A 17,980-nucleotide genomic window follows, 5' to 3' on the forward strand; every position below is an offset into this window, starting at 1 on the left:
ATCGTGCTTACCATTTGAACAGGAATTTTAACAAAATTGATCCTTACGCTATATTACCAGTGTTTCCACTTCAAATTTTTTCAACCCCAAAAGGGCTGGTGGCAAATAGCCTCCGGATAATTCTCCCGGAACATGTCCACATGAAAAATTTGGCAAAAAGAATGTAAGACAATTAGAAGAATTTCGTATAGTCATTCTATCAAATCCCCAGCGTAACATTGCCCTTGGAAAATTCACCCCTCAGTAATTTCCCTCCCCAAGGAAGACTCTCCTTACAGAAATCCACCTCAACCACAGCCTCCCACCCCCTGAAAAATGGCTGTTGACGTAATAATATACGTAGACAATGAGCAAATTTCATAGCTTACAGCATGGACGCAGGGAGGGGGTGGCAGGGGGGCAGCTGCCCCCCTAGACCTTCAAATTTACATTAGATATGGCTGAAAAAGCAGATGGTTGGAAAAGCAGTTGATAAACGGCCCTCAATCACACTCTTAACGGCCCCCCCCCCCTAGACAATATGCTGCCTATGCCCATGGCTTACAGGCCTTTCCCCACGGACTGTGGAGGGTCATTTTATTTCTAAAGACATAGTTATTTGATATTTCAACTATACTGAACAAAATGGCTATCTCGAAATTTTGATTAGATAACATTGAGGAAAAAATGGGCATGGGAAGGGTCCCGGTTGCCCTCCGATCCTTTTGGCCAATCTGTTTGGTATTAGAACTTTTAATTTCGTTTGAATGCATCCTCTCCCGATCTTATAGGACTATTATTTCAATACAATCTCCCCTGCGAAAAAAGAAAAAAAAAAATTATGCGCATCCGAGATCTGTCTTCTTTCAAAAATGGCAAAATTCCATATTTTTGCAGGTAGGAGCTTGAAAGTTTTATTCTCTGGTACGCTTGGAGTAAGGAGCTTGGAGTAAGATTCTCTGGTACGCTGAATATGATGGCGTGATTTTCATAAAGATCCCTTGGATTTCAGGGGGTGTTTCCCCCCAATATAAAAATCAGGCAAATTTTTCAGGCTCGTAACTTTTGGCGGGTAACACTAAACTTGATGTATCTTATATATTTGGAATCAGAATAAGTTGATTCTTTTGATGTATCTACTGATATTAAAGAAAACGTTTTTTAGAATTTCGGTTACTATTGAGCCGAGTCGTTCCTTACTTACAGTTCGGTACCCCGAACTGTTTGATAAAGTTTAAAACAAACTTTCACAATTTTACAAATGTTTTGGTAATTTTGAGTCCACACGTGCAATAAGTTTTAAAACAAACCGAGACAAAGTAACCCCCTCCCTGCTCTAATACCCTTCCAACCTTTCTTCGTCAATTTTGGAAAGATGTGTCAAAGTAAATGCAAACTATAATACATATTTTAGCCCAACTTATTTTAGCCCAATTGTGCCCGCTTTTTTGTATCCCAAGGAATTGGTTGGGGCATAGAGCGTTCTTTCTTGTGTAACATATGCAAATACCAACACAACGGCAAATACCAACATTCTGGATAGAATCCGGCGCTTTTCTAGTATAATCTTTTTAATGGTAGAAAATACCCTCATACGTCATTAAAACAAAAATATAAAAACTATTATAATTTCAACTCAGAAGTAGCGCTTATAATTTTGAAGTAATACCGTTTATGTTTTGGAGTATTTCAGCTCTCAGTTCATTTAACATTATGGACCTAAATTAATACATCATAAAAGGATATTCCAAGGAAAAGATTCCCGCGCATTTATCCCTCTCATGTTTACGAATTATTCGACAACTTAGCTCCTCCAATTTCTCAGTTTAAGATATGCCTCTACGGCATTCACAGGATAGAAGCAGATTGAAACCAAATGATTAATTTTTAACATAGATTCGGAACAATAAACTGTAAGTAAACTAAACAAAAATAGCTGTCTTTGTTTTTATGTCATCAAGATCTTTTTTCAAAATGGTAAGAAAGTGTTTGATCGTTGACCAAAAATGATCATTTGACCAAAAATGATCAAAATGATAGGTTTTGACGGCTACAAAGACGAGTATACGAAATGAGTAAAAACTAAAATATCTGCTGGGTTGGGAGATAGCACCTCCGGTCAGTCATTACGTGAAAAAAAGAAAAATTTTTTTGGACCTGTTGACATGGGTATATACTTTATTTTTGTTTGACCGGTTATAGTCGGAAGAAATTTTGGAGTGAATATAAATTAAACAATGTATTTAAGTTAAGGTGGCCTCGCTGCAAGAAGGGTGTCTAAATCTGCTAGTTCGAATTCATTTCACAATCTTTTTGGCACTTTCCCATTATATGGGAATTCACAAGGAAACCAGTTTTTGACGGGTTAACCGCTATAAAGTAATACAATGATAGCGTGGTTTCTATTGGGTATACGATATTTAAACTGTTGTTATCTGGGGTCTAGGGGGGGAGGTCCCTAGGTTAGGTTAGGTTACGTATTTAATATATGCTATGCTTTACCCCCAGACCTTCCCCCACCCCTAATGTGAAAATATATATCCCAAATTTGTTTATAAACTATTATATATTCATCGTATTTTATTTTATTTCATTAGCATTAACCAAACTTCACTTTTTAGAAATGTCCATATAATGGGAAAGTACCGTCTTTCTTAATATTTTTCGCCATGTTGATTATATTGTTTCTCATTTTAATTTCCTTTTTTCTATGCGTTTTTTTACCTTAGACCTCCTTAAAACCATCTGCGCCTCAAGAGGCACCTAGGGCAACGAAGAGGAGCCGTTTATTGTCCATCAAGTCTGCTGCCGTAGTGATGCCCTCCTGTTCTGGTTGGACGGAGGTGCGAAGAACCATTTGGTAGGTCAAGTACAGTGTGTTTCTGGGTCTTCTCTGGCTACGATTTCTTGGAGCTTGCCTACATGCAACGGGATTTTGGGAGTATGTGCTCGTTCACATGGGAGACACATCCCAAAGTCTTTACCGTCAAACCCTAATGGTTTCAGTCACTAGACGTTGTAGCGGCAGTGGCAGACTGGTTTACCTTCTTCTCTGACCAGTGAATGTTCAATATCTGAGTTATCGAAATCCAAGACTTCTCTCTCTTATTCTTCATTCAGGTGCCATATTTCTGTAGCCCTAAGCGGCACTAGCGTAAAATTCTTACTAAAAAGACTTTCCTAAAGACCCAGAAAAAAATAGGAAGATAAATTTTTGAATAAGAAGACTACGAAGGGTAAAACGCTTGAAGTTTATTGTAGTTCGACGATGGTCAAATAACGCACTCATAATTATGACCGCTACGGTTCCATTGTGTGTCCATTGTTGTCCATTGGTGTCCATGTGTCCATACGGTTCCATTGTTAGTAATTTTTTGAAGTGAACTGTATCCAACGTTCACGCATAAAATTCATGATTGACGCGTCTGCGGTAAGATTTATGGCGTTTTCATCCTTAAATTAGAAAGATGGTAGGTTATAGCCAAGGGTGTATCCAGGTTTTGCCTGGGGGGGGGCTACAAAAAAACGAATCACAAATTTGTTTACATGCATTTATTGCCGTTTTTTACGAATCGGACAAAAACTTGGGGGGAGGGGTTCAAACCCTGAAATCTCCCTCGATACGGCTTTACTGGTAGGGAATAAAGTGAAATATTAGTGCTTACGCAAGGTTGTCAAACCAGCATTTTGTCATTTCAATTACCAATTATTGTAGAACAAATATGATAATAAACACAAGGTAAAACAAACACATTTCATTTATAGGTCTCTGCTATTTTATCGATAAATATGCCTATTGTGTTGTTGGGGCCTTAGACAGAACGAGACTCAGTGAATACCAAGATTTAAAGCTGACTAGCTGAGAGCTTAACTAACGTCAGGTCAAACTAATTCAGATTTAATCAGATTCCAAAGCTAGAAAAGCTACCAGCGAAGTTCGGATTATTTGAATTTTTGGGGAATTTAGCTAAGGCCAACGAATCAGAAACTTTTTTATTAATTCCAATCTGTATGGAAAATAACTGAATAGGATTTCTTCTTATTTCTTCTGTCCTTTGGTGGCAGAGTAGGATTGACCACTGTTACGAGACCCAGAGTTTGATCTCAGCTGCAGGAACACGTCTCAGGGCTTGGCATTTTATTCCAATAATAGTTTTGCCAAAACGTCTCTATAATAATTCATTGAGAAGAAGAAGAAGAATTCTTTCAAATTTAAAGAAAACACATTCTGTTACAAATGCATATCCTAAAACGAGTAGAAATTAGAATTATAAATCAAGTCAAACCTAATACGAAAAGGAACCACAAACAACCGTAGGTATAATTCCCCCTACGCCCCAATAACCCGCTTACCCAATAATATGGTAAGCGGGTTACCACTTACCACAAACTGTTCGACCGAAACAACCATTTCTTTGCAGAAGATGATCAGTGGTTTGTTAAATAGTTCTTTGTTAACCAAAGTTTTTTCAATAAACAAGTATTAAATTATAATGTGAAGCTAATAATTAAAGGGTACTTACAGTGGTGGATCCAAGGAGTGAAGGCCTCCCCCCCCCCCCAAAGATTTAATCTGGCGCCCTCATTCCTTGTTTCTTTTTCTTTTTTTTACTCTTTTTAGAATAAATTTGAAAATTTGGTAATTATTGGCACCTTTGTCATATCCCCCCAAGATTTTGCTCATTGGCAGCCTTGTCACACTGGGCCTCCCCCAAGATTTTGCTTTAGATCTGCACCTGGGTACTTGTGTATTGAATGGTACATTCTCGAGAATTTGCTCTATATGTCATACAATAACCGGTTTATGCCTGTCAGTATTTGAAGAAAATTAGCTTAGGCTCAGTTGAAGTCTACGTTGTGCGTATATTTTTGTTAAACTTTTCATCTATAGAGATGGTATTTTGGTTATGTTATGTATTTAATACAATGCGTTATGTGCGGCCCCCCTATCATAATTCTTTGTTGTAGTTTTCATAATTTTGTTGCTATTGTATTTTCATCCTATTTTGTATATTTTATCAGGATTAACCTAACTTCACTTCTCGAGTGTGCACCATATAATACACAGGTACCATTCTAAGTACCAAGAACATCAAAATGAAAACATTTTTTACCCCCGGCTCCATCTTTAGTCTATTCATCCCTGAAAGCTGTGACTTTCTACGATTTTCTTTTGTCGTTAAACAACTATAAAGACCTTCTTGTTGACTAAATCCTCTTTGTGTAGCCACATTTGAAAGGTGACAAGAAACAAGCAGATACTTTTCTTGTTTACAAACAAACTGAACCAAACAATTGTAATATCAATTTATCTTCAACTGATCGTCGGGTATTACCAAAGTATAATCACCTATGGAACAAGTACTGACAAAACCTATCCTCTCCATACAAAAAAAGTGACCCTTTGTATACCTATGCGAACCTGGTAACTAAAAACCGTAGTTACACAATTCATCCCGGTCACTCGTCGCCTGAATCACGCTCTAGCATAATTATTGGCCGGGGCAAAGTACTTTGGCTCGGAGCGATTAATTAGTACAACATTTTGCGTCTAGAGGCACTGGGGTACGCGGGGTCACTTTTGGAGAGTTTTGTCAGTACTTGTTCCGTAGGTGATTATACTTTGGGTATTACAACCATTAATAGGATGGTACGACCTTTTAGCTCAGTCAGGCTGTTGAACAACTATAGGCTAGTGGGAATAAATATAAATTATATAATAAATGTGATTATTTAAATCAGACGAAACTAAAGATTCTTTTGATATGTCAATAGTCAGCTAAAGGGAAAAACATTGCAAAACAGACCAGCCTAATTTGTTTTTCTAAAAATAAATGTTTGTAGGTTAGTCAATCAACAAATAATTTGAATCTTGAATAATTTTAATAGTATCCAAATTAATGCACAGTTTAGATTTATGGCAGTGTTGACTTTTCTACAGCAATCAGGAAAGGTATAGTTTCTAGAGCTCCATGATAATTTTTTCGCATATTTTTCTGCTGATTTTTCACACATGTTAGTTATTTTCAAATCGGCGCCCGCTAAGCGTAAAACTACAGAACTACATATGGAGGTATCATGGGCGCCCATATTGGGGGGGGGGGGAGGCAGAGGGGGGCTTCAGCCCCCCCCTCTGTCTGAATGATGCTGCCTTATATTTTATATTTTTGTTTTGAGATTTCTATTATAGAGAAGCCCCCCCTAAAATTCAGCTTATGGGCGCCAATGGGAGGTATTTCTTGTTAAAAATTAAGTCAAATTTTTTAAGACGCAAATGACAATGTCAGTTTCCACTTGCCGAATTTAAAGAACCAGCTTTCATTTTTAGTGTCATTTTTAGGCACTTTAAGATTTTTCCTTAAAATTTGACACTTTTTTCGTTGTTTTAAGTTCCAAGCCATTTTTTAATATGACATCAAAATATATATATAGGTTCGAAATTAGTATTTTCGTTAAATAATCCTTTCGTAAATACATTTTTTTTGTGAATTATAGTTTTGTTTGTTTAAAATTCTGAAATACAAATTTGAACTGGAGCTAAATTGCTTTAAAAGAGTTTTCTGTTATTTAGGTTTTATATAGTCTTATAAACAGTAAATAATTTTTTTCAAATGACCAAAAATCTTTTACTATGTAATTCCCGCTAATCACGATTGTTTTCATCAATATACGTTTTTAGTGCAACTGTAGACATAAATAACATGTTTTTAATACCAGAAAAAATATTTTTTCTTACTGATGAAGATGATGCGTGACTGCGTGTGAACAAAGCCTTTGTGGACATGCTGGCTTCGCAGTAGCCTATAATATTTTTTGATTACTTTTGTCTTGATTTTTTAGATTTATTATTTTTTTCATTTGTTGATTAATGTTAGGAACTTACCCTAATTAAAATTCATTTAGGCAAACGCTGTAATCACTATAAGAATTTGAACTCCTAAAAGACTCTTTGGTACTTTGCCGCACAGCCTGTCTGCCACAGAGCTATTTGAAACACACCAATTTTGATTTTTTTTTTGGGGGGGGGGTCAAAAATTTTGAACTTATTACTAATACCCAACAGATACTAAGAAAAAATTCTGATATCGTTTTACTTCTGCCATTGCGTTAAAACCAAGTTTGGATATGTCATTATATAATGTGTCATGTCCTAAAAATCACTGAGAGGAGGATAGGTCTGTGCCACGTTTAAACCACAGGGCTAGCTAACGAATTTACCTGTCATTATAGAAAGTTACATGTTTTCCCCCATTGGAATTATTTTCATCATTTTTACCTGTGACTGAAAAAGTATCATCGTTTATTTATAAAAGTTTATTCTTAATTTTATTTATATTTATAAAAATTAGTTTATTTATATTTATAAAAAGTTTATTTATAAAAGTGTTTCATTTTATTTCAAACTTTACTAATAGTGAATAAACCCTATACTACTCAAAGCAGGAGGGTACGTACGTATAATTCATACTGAGTCTCTTTAACTAAAACATTTGTGTATACTTAAACTATGCCAAGGCTACAGGCTGTTTTTTCACAGTTAAAAAAAAGTTTGGAAGAATAGGAAGATAAGTCTACAAACCAAGATTAGAATATTAGAAGCTACAGTGATGACAGTGGTCAAATATGGCTCTGAAGCTTGGACGCTCCGAAAAGCGGATGAAGATTTGCTAGATGTTTTCCAGAGAAATTGCTGAAGGATTCTTCTGGGTACTCGGCTGACTGACCGTATTTCAAACAATAGGCTGTACGAAAAATGTGGTTCAATACCGCTCTCTAGGTTTATTATGAAAGAAAGGTTGAGGTGGCTAGGGCACGTTGTGCAGATGAAGGATGACAGATTGCCGAAGATTGCTCTTTTCGGCCAACCGTCTAGGGCTAAACGGAAAGTAGGTCGTCCTCGTCTGGGGTTGGAGGACGTCATAAAGAAAGATTTAAAGGAAATTGGAACTTCGTGAGCGGGTGTAAAAAGGGAGGCTTTGAATAGATTGGGGTGGAGGAGGAGCGTGCGTAGCTGTGTTGGCCTCGGGCGGTTTGGTGCTGCGGTGAGTTGTTAGTAGTAGTAGTAGTAGTAATCGAACTTCTTATGCCGACACTAATCATGGGCACCCATAGACTAAATTTTAGTGAGGAGTGCCTGGTTTAATCAGCACTTCCAGTGTTGTATAATTGAAATCTCTAGACAAAATATCTTAGGCAGCGCGACAGCGCTGCCTTAGTAAAGAGCAATTTGGGCAAAATATATTGTTTTTTTTTAGACCAGGGCACTTCTTATAGAAAGAAATGTCATAGGAACGTCAAAAGAGCTCATGGAGGGCAACCAGCTCCCCCTCTCCCACGCCAATCACTTCCCCAAATACAACCAATCAAAATTTTTAGATAGCCATTTTGTTCAGTGTAGTTTAAAGGTCCAGAAATTATTACTTTGAGAATGACTACCCCCCCCCCCCAACCCTCAGAGCAAGGGTTGTAATTTATGCCTTGTGGGGATATAAGGCTTTTTATAAAAAGGGTGATCGTATAAACCTCAGAGTGCGTTCATTTGATTGGTAGTCAGAAGTTCTACTGGCCTTTTTAACAGTCAAAAGTGATTTGAGGTCATCCAGCCCCCCTACACAAATAATTTTCCCAAACATGTCCAATTATAACTTTTGAGCAAGCCGTTTTGTTCAGAGTAGTTGAGAGGGAGAATACTTATGTCTTTGAAGATAATTCCCCCCCCCCATATAGCCCTCAGGTCAAGGGTTTTAAGTTACGCCCTGGGAGCATATAAGGTTTTTATAGACATGATGGTTGTATAAACTTCAAAGGGGGCTCATTGGATTGGTAGTCAGAAGTTACAGTGCTCCTTTTCAGCTTCAGAGTCATCAGAAGGCAAATAACCCCCCCCCCTTCTCTCCCACACACACACACGATGTATTTTCCAGAAACGCATTTGATAAAAATTTGAAGATGGCCATTTGTTGTTGTAGAAACTTCGAAAAGGACTCTGTCGGTTGGTAATTGAAATGGCTAGTGCCTTCTTTAATAGTCAAAAGTGATTCAAGGGCAGCCCCCCCCCCTACGCCAATCATTTCCCCAATAGCTTCCAGTCAAGATTTCGAGATAGTTATTTTGTTTGACGTAGTTTAAAAGTCCAGAAATTATGTCTTTGAGGATGAGAACCCCCCTCACAGTCCTCAGGGCAAGGGTTGTAAGGTATGCCCCGAGGGCATTTAAGGTCTTTATGGAAACGGTGGTCGTATAAACTTCTGAGGGGGCTCATTGGATTGGAAATCGGAAGTTGAAAAGCCATTTTTAAGAGTCAAATTTATCGGAGGGCAGCTATACCCCCCCCGCCCGTCATATTTTCCCCAATGCATTTGATATAAATTTTTAGAGATAGATAGCCATTTGTTAAAAAATAGTCCAAACATCTCATAATACGGCGATTGGGGTTGAAAAAACCCCTAAAATATGGGGATAAGGGTTTTAAGCTATGCCCCGGGGGATGTAAGGTTTTTATGAAGAGGGGGTCTTGTGAATTTTAGAGGAGGCTCATTTGATTGGAAATGTATACTTCTAGTTCCGTTTTAAGAATCAAGCGTGATGGAGAGAAAATAGCCCCTCCCCTCTCCCTGGTATCCTCTTTTCCCCAAACACATTCGATCGAAATTGTGAGATAGCCATTTTGTAGCCAATAGTCCAAAGAGAATATAACAATGTCTTCAGTAATCAAATATAAGAAATATTTAGGCGGGCGTTGAACTAAATCAAAACAAACTATGAGCATGTGGACTTTCAAAAAGGTGACAAAGTAATATTTCAAGAACAACTTATATTATTAAGTTAGATCTTTAAGAGTAAGTTGTGGGGGATTTTGAACTAGCCAGAAGGCACTATGTGTATACTTTTAGTACTACAACTACAGTTTCTGTAACTAATGACGCTTAGAGTAATAAGGTGAAACTTCTAGGTAGTGTTTAGGGGGTGTTCTAATTAAACAAAAAAAAAACTGTATACATGCAGGTTTTCAAAAAGACATATAAGCAATATCATAGGCAGCACTACTCTATAATAGCTAGAAATTTCATTGAAACATTTAAAGAAGCTAATTCGATTCGAAATTGAAGGTTCTAGAGCCCTTTCCAAGAGTAAAAAGAGATTGGAGGGCAATCAGCCCATCTCTCAAGTTGATTTATTTCCGAAGTACATCTAGTCAAAATTTTGAGACAACTATTTTGTTCATCATAGTAGAACGGTCCAGCAACTATGTCTTTAGGGATATTGGGCATGTCAAACCTCCACAACCAAACTATAAATTCTTATAGAAAAAAAAAGATTAAAATATTTTATTTTTTTCATGAAAATGACTTTGTCAATAAAAAACGAAGAGAAATTCATCAAAAAAACTTTTTCCACAAAACAACCTTTTCAAAGGGAAGTAAAGCGCTCCATTAAGCCCAAAATAGGCAGAAATAAGGTCGAGTAATTATCCAAGCGTAAAACTACTACAAATCACTATCAATAAATAAATGAAACTCAAAATGAACAAAAATTAGAATGAATAGCCGAGTCAAACTCGAAACGAGCAAAAACTAACATTAGTAGGGCTGATAACCCCCATGCCTTCTCAAGATCAGAACATAAATTGCGCTCTATTGAAAACAAAATATGTTTAAATGTTTTCACTTTTTTTTACCTAAATAAGTAAAAACTTTTTGTACTCACTTTTTCTTACCCATTCTTTATTTAAGGAATAAATATCAGTATAGGTAAGTTAAACTGACAATCCATGGTCATTTTTTTTCATTAAAGCCTAAGTTATGTTCTGGTCTTGAAAAAGTATGGGAGTTGTCAGCCCTAGTAATGTTAATTTTTGCTCGTTTTGAGTGTGACTCATCTATTCATTACAATTTCTGTTCGTTTTGAGTTTCATTTAATGGTTGATAGTGATTTGTGTTAGTTTACGCTTGGAAGATTATTTGACTTTATTTCTGCCCATTTTTGGCTTAATAGAGCTCTTTACTTTTCTTTGAAAACTTATTCTGTGGAAAATTTTTTATATTAATTCAAATATATGACACGGTCATTCAGTCAGGAGGCTGGCACCCCCCTTGCCCCCCCCCCCCTTATGGGCACCCATGCAACTAATGAAAGGTGTTCCCTGTAGTGTTTGTGTAGAAGTGCCTAATTTATTTTCGGTTCCTACTTCCAGTTAGATAGGAAATATTCTCCTACCTAATGCCCATTTATTATACAATAAATGGATCTTTAAAAAAAAGTATGTCGAAAAAGAGAACAAATTTTTTTAGTGGTGAATTCAATTTATAAGAAAATCCAAAACGATTTTATAGCTGTGATCTTTAGACTTTCGTTTTAAAATTCTGGGATACAAGAAAGACTCAGAAATAACTTAAATCCGTATAGTCCACCAAAGTTAGTTTTTCCAAGTTTGAAACTAAAAAGCTAATCCTTGGGGCACAGCTGGTTCTGAAACACTTCTAATCCAAAGAAAATCATTTGCCAAGCAGTTTAAGTCAACCTCCTCTCAAAAAACCGGGAGTTAATGAGTAAATTTGCTTAAAACCGTTTAAGGCTAATAGGGAAAGTTTGAATATGGAATTTCAATTTTATCACACTTTGAAAAAAAAAGGCATAGATCGGAACTGAAATTCTCTTAAAGCTACTTTCAGACGGAAGGAGAAATTAATAGCTTGCTGAAGTAACTCATCATAGGTTAAATGTCTTCCCTGTCAGTTCCCGTTAAAATAACAAACTGTATTGAGTGTTTGAATCTCAAGCTTATTAGGACAGGAACCTGTCCTGTTTAGGATTATGGCCGTGGCAGAGGTGGTTTCGGGGGACGGAGGGGGCACTTGCCCCGGCACGTAAGGTCTGGGGGGTGCCAAAATCCAAATAAACCACCTAACGGTTATAATCACTATGTAGTTTTTGAAATTTTATTTTAGAGCGTGCAGTTGCCGGTAAATATAAGCAAATTGAATCCGAAATTTTCATTTTCTTCACCATTCCTTGATAATATAAGTAAGTTGACCAAATTCAATTAATTTTTATATTTTTTAATATATTTCGTATTAAAGCCTATTCCTATTTTACAGGGTTGTTGAGATAATTAATAATTTGCAGAGGCTAAAGTAAGAAAAGTCAGATTTTAAATGAATGGAAAATTTTACTAGTATATGAAAATTTTCTTGTCTTTAAAATTCTTGGGAGACAGGGGAAAGCGCTAATCAAGATTTTTTCCAAGGTGCAAGAGAGGCCAAAACACCACTGGGCCGTGGGCAAGGGGGCCATTTCAGAAAAAGTGCGGAAGGCAAGGATATTTCTTTTTGTGAAGATACAAAAAAGGTATTTTACAAAATCTAGGTTGAGATTTCCCTTCTCCCTTGTCCCCCCATCCCTCACCAATGGCTGTGGACGAACTTCAACACAAGCAATATTTGCAAGGCAGTGCTTTCTTAAGTCATAAGATTTGCGATTTTTGAGCGAAATCTGGCCATTTCTATAGGCTATATGTTCATGGGCGTACGTAGCTTCTTTTCTAGGGGGGAGGGGGCAGCTGATTCTGTGATGAAGGGTGGTGGGCTGAAGTTATGTTGTCAGTTCACAAAACCTTACATCACTAGCAAGTTCTATCAGACCTAAGGAATATGTATAAAAAAGTAATCACCAAAATCTAAAGCCATCAGTAAGCTTTAGCATTAATCAATCTTCTTAGATTAGAGCCAAATATTACCAAGACATCATGGATACTTGCTTCTTGTTTGAATTCTATTCCGTCATTCCTGTTGTTTATTTCTAGCTTATACAACTATCTACCTTTTATCAACTGCTTTTTTAAACATCAACCTTTTTCAACTGCTTTATCAACCATATCTAGTGTAAATTTGAAGTTCTAGGGGGGGGGGAGCTGCCCCCCTTCCGTACGCCAATGCATGTGTTTTAGCTTATGTTTCATTCACCAATAAGGGTAACAAACTTCTTATAGATGTGAGGTAGCTTGTTAATTCCAGTTAAATCGAGTTAATTCGACTCTCCTTTGTAACTTTTTGCGGTAAATTCAAGCAAATACCTCGAATTTCAGGACTTTCAGCGGCATTAAGGGTTATGTGTCGTGATATTCCCTGTTGCTGTTGTTTCTCATTTTTTTGCAATATAAAAGGCAGAGTGCATCGGTTTTAAATATAATCCAGTTAATACGAGATATTTTCATGACTTGTTGCTGTAAACTCGAGCAAATACCCAAAATTTGAATACCTCAAGTAGGGTTATGTTTCACGATGTTCTTGTTTTTCTTTTTTCTTTTTTTTGTATCACGTTGTATCACAGTTTTAATTCGCTGTTTTGCTCTTACGTGTACTTTTTAATTGTTTCGTGGGTCAATTTTCTCCTCTGCGCACAATTTTTTATTTGTTGTTTCTACGACAGACTAGTTCATTGAATGTTCATGCTGTCTTTATTACCTGGCTTATTTACCTGGCTGATATATTGGCTCGTTTTCTACTTTTATGGTCATTAACCTTTAAATGAGTGGTTTTTTTTTCAAATATACCCAAAACTAAATCTGATTAATAAGCATGTTAAAACAAATAATTTTTAAAACTACTAACTTATTAATTCTAGATCGTGGTAATCAGAGACATTTGAAAAGCTTTAAATAAAGTATTCACTGATACAACTGGTAATTCCTGTTCAGCTAAAAAGGAGACTTGAATGCATTACCTTGAAATACCTTAGATACACTCTTTGACATACCTTGGGATCGTAACAGATGAAACTTTATCTTTTAAGCAACATGTAACTTTAACTAGTAAAATTCTAGCAAGAAATCTAAGCATTATGAAGAAACTCCAACATTGTTTTCCCAAATCTGTCCTTCGCCATCTTAATTTTTCTCTAATACACCCGTATATACATTATTGTTCTTTCGACTTTTCCATCTATCCCAAAACCAGTAACAGTTCTACAAAATTTTGCAGTAACGATATTTGCTGACATATCTCCACGTAAGTCTGCTCGAGAAGTTTACCCAACTTTAAAAATTTTGTCTGCTGCAGGCCTTCGTGAATTTTATATTTTGTGGTTTATATTCGGACTGCAGCAGGATATTCAGCCTCGTTGATTTATTATCCATTAGGTCTACTGTTCATTCTCACGACACAAGGGGTAGTGTTGCCTTCTATGTACCAAGAGTTATTTTTCCCGTTTATGTTCTTGTGTTGTTGTTTTTTTATACAGGTTCACGAAATAGAATAGTTTAACCAGCAATGTTAAGATAATTGGAGACTGTTAAGATAATTGATTGATTTATATATTTATTGTGGGGGTTTTGTTCATATGATGTTCCCGGAGGAAAAGAAATGATGTTCTTTTATATTTATTGTTTAGTGTGATGTTATTAGTGGTGTCGGTGTCCAAGTGTTCTTTTTGTTTTAAGGATTTTGTTTTCTCTACCCCCCCCCAAGGACAAAATTTGCTTCTTAGGGGAAGTAGTAATAAATTTTTGTTTGTATGTTTTGTCGATAAATCTTCCTCTCTCTCTCACTTGAGTTCCTTTTATGTTTTATTAGTAGCTTTATTTATGTAATGAAAACTGGCTAATATGAACTTTTATTTTAACCGAATTTTTAATAGCCTATATGGGTTATTTTTGAAGCTGATCAATCGATTCAAATCTATTAACCTAAAAATAAAGAAAAAGGGATTCTTTAATTTTAGTCCATATCTGTAAAATCGAAATTGTGGGTTATAAAATGTATATTATTTGATTATGTATTCTGTTTCACAAAACAAAGTATAAAAAGTACAAGATACGTAGAAACAAAACTGTTAAGAACCAAAGTAGCCTAGCATATGTGCATATTTTACCTTTCCCGTTAAATGTCGAAGTAATCGCAAATTTCCGTATATTTTACCAGTATTTTTCTAATATTACAATAAATAACCGAGTTAAACTAATACGAGCAGAAATTAACATAAGTTGGGCGAAAAACCCCTATGCCTCCCCAAGGCCAGCACAAAATTTGCACTTCTATGTACCAGAACAAAATTTGCACTTTACTGAAAAAATATAAATGTTTTGACTTTTATAACTTTAATAAATCAAATAATTTTAACATTTTGATTACTAAATATCAGTATATGTATATTAAATTGAAAATGCACATTCATTTGTATTTTTCCAGTAAACTGCAAATTTTGTTCTGGCCTTGGGACGGCATAGGGGTTTTGCGCCCAACTTATGTTAATTTCTGCTCGTTTTGAGTTTGATTCGGTTATTTATTGTAATTTTTGTTCGTTTTGGGTTTTATTTATTTATTGATGCTGATTTGTGGTAGTTTCGAGCTTGGTAGATTATTTGATTTTATTTTTGCTCATTTTTTGTTTAATGGAGTTATTTGCTCTACTTTGAAAAGACTAGCTTGTAGAAACAGTTTTTTAGTTTAATTTCAATTTATTGTATATTTACACAATCTTTTGAGTGAAAAAGAAAGCAGTACTTTAAACCATTTCGTTTTTTAAATCCTAATAGTTTGGCATTCGATTTGTATACTTGCGAAAATTTTTCAGCAATTTTTAACAACATACACCCTTTTAAAAATCTTGACCCAAATAGTACTGTTTAACTTAGTTTCATACCTTCTCTAGTTGACCTGAAATGGAAAACTTGATACCATTCGCAGAAAAATTTGTTTACTTTCTTTGATAGCTTGGATACACTTACACTATTTTGATTTGGTTAAATTTTAAGAGCAGAAGTAGCCTCGAAAGTTTGAACATAATACCCTCAGTCGTTCTTGGGATACTGCTGAGATGTCTTATTGGGAATTAGCATTATCACAGTGCATTTTGATTTAATCTTAAGGCAATATTTAGCTTTTAAACATAATGGGCCAATGGGAGGGTGGAAGTGGAAGGGGGATTAGTTGCCCTCCAATCAATTTCGACTATTAAAAAGGGCATCAACCCTTTCTATTTTCAATCGAATGAGCCCCTTTGGAAGTTCCCACGACAACTCCTTCGATACGAAGTGCCCTGGTCTAAAAAACAACAACAACAAAAAATATTACTAATCACTTTCGACTATTAAGAAGGGCAAAAGCCTTTGAATTTCCAGTCAAATTAGCCTTTTTTGAAGTTTCTAAGACAACGCCTTCAATAAAAACCTTATGTACGCCATCGAATTTACTTAAAATCCGTATTCTGAAGGCCTTTTAGGAGAATCCTCCTCGAAAACAAATTTTCTATATGAAAGGAAAATAATCTATTCTAATCCAAATGGCTATCTCGAAATTTTGATTAAATATGTTTGAGTGAATGATGGGCATGGGGGGCTAGTTGCCCTCCAATCAGTTTCCACTATCAAAAAGGGCACTAGTCCTTTGAATTTCCAATCAAATGAGCCCCTTTTGAAGTTTCTAAGACAACACCTTCAATAAACACCTTATATCCCCCAGGACATAACTTAAAACCCTTGCCCTAAGGGTTGTTGGGGAGTGTCCTCCTAAAAAACATATTTTCTATCTAGAAATCAACTACGATGAACAAAATGGCTGTATCAAAATTTTGATTGGATGTGTTTGGGGGAATGATGGGTGTGGGCAAGGGGCTAGTTCCCCTCCAATCACTTTCTACTATTAAGAAGGGAACTAGCCCTTTGAATTTCCAATCGAATGAGCCTGTTTTGAAGTTTCTACGACAACGCCTTCCTATAAATCCATATATGTCCCCCAGGGCATAACTTAAAACCCTTGTCCTGAGGGTTGTTGGGGAGTGTCCTCATAAAAAAACATATTTTCTATGTGGAAATCAACTACGCTGAACAAAATGGCTATCTCAAAATTTCGATTGGCTGTGTTGGGGGGAAAGATGGGCAGGGGGGGGGGCTAGTTGCCCTCCAATCTCTTTCGACTTTTAAAGAGGGCACTAGCCCTTTGAATTTCCAATGGAATGAGCCTGTTTTGAAGTTTCTACGACAACGTCTTCTATAAAAAACCTTATATGCCCCCAGGGCGTAACTTAAAACCTTTGCCCTGAGGGTTACGGGGAGTGTCCTCCTCTAAAACATATTTTCTATATGGAAATCAGCTACGCTGAACAAAATGGCTATCTCACAATTTTGATTGGATGTGTTTGGGGGAATGATGGGTTTGGGGGGAGGCTAGTTGCCCTACAATCACTTTCGAGTATTAAAAAGGGAAAACGCCCTTTGAATTTCCTATGGAATGAGCCTGTTTTGAAGTTTCTACGACAATGTCTTCTATAAAAACCTTATTGGCCCCCAGGGTATAACTTAAAACCCTTGCCCCGAGGATTGTCGGGGAGTGTCCTCCTCAAAAACGTATTTTCTATCTGGAAATTAGCGACGCTGACAAAATGCCTATCCCAAAATTTTGATTGGATGTGTTTGGGGGAATGATGGGCATGGGGGGGGGGCTAGTTGCCCTCCAATCACTTTCGACTATTAAAAAGGGCACTAGCTCTTTGAATTTCAAATCAAATGAGCCTTTTATGAAGTTTCTACGACAATGCCTTCTATAAAAGCCTTATATGCCCCCAGGGCTTAAATTAAAACCCTTGACTTGAGGGTTTTGGTGGAGTGTCCTCCTCAAAAACCTATTTTCTATCTGGAAATTAACTACGTTGAACAAAATGGCCATCTCACAATTTTGATTGGATGTGTTTGGGGGAAAGATGGGCCTGGGGGCTAGTTGCCCTCCAATCCATTTGGACTATTAAAAAGGGCACTAGCCCTTTGAATTTCCAATCGAATGAGCCTTTTTTGAAGTTTCTACGACAAGACTTCTATGAAAACCCCCAGGGCAGAACTTAAAACCCTTGCCCTGAGGGTTGTGGGGGAGTTTCCTCCTCAAAAACACATTTTCTATTTTGAAATCAACTACGCTGAACAAAATGGCTATCTCAAAATTTTTATTGGATGTGTTTGGGGAAATGATGGGCGATGGGGGGGTGGGGGGGCTAGTTGCCCTCCAATCACTTT

General features: G+C 36.5%; 1 protein-coding gene across 1 annotated transcript in view; it reads left to right on the plus strand.

Moving 5' to 3' along the window:
* The first annotated feature begins 1,835 nt into the window (after positions 1-1,835).
* The window catches only part of LOC148939167 (lachesin-like), a 336,515-nt gene continuing 320,370 nt past the window's right edge, over positions 1,836-17,980 (plus strand). The window contains exon 1 of the mRNA XM_089106648.1: positions 1,836-1,892. The gene's annotated coding sequence lies outside the window, so the exon portion shown is untranslated. The remainder of the gene's footprint in view (positions 1,893-17,980) is intronic.

Source organism: Artemia sp. Qi Xiang Cuo, chromosome 21 (assembly GCF_049724085.1).
Source record: "Artemia sp. Qi Xiang Cuo chromosome 21, ASM4972408v1, whole genome shotgun sequence".
Lineage (NCBI taxonomy): Eukaryota > Metazoa > Arthropoda > Branchiopoda > Anostraca > Artemiidae > Artemia > Artemia sp. Qi Xiang Cuo.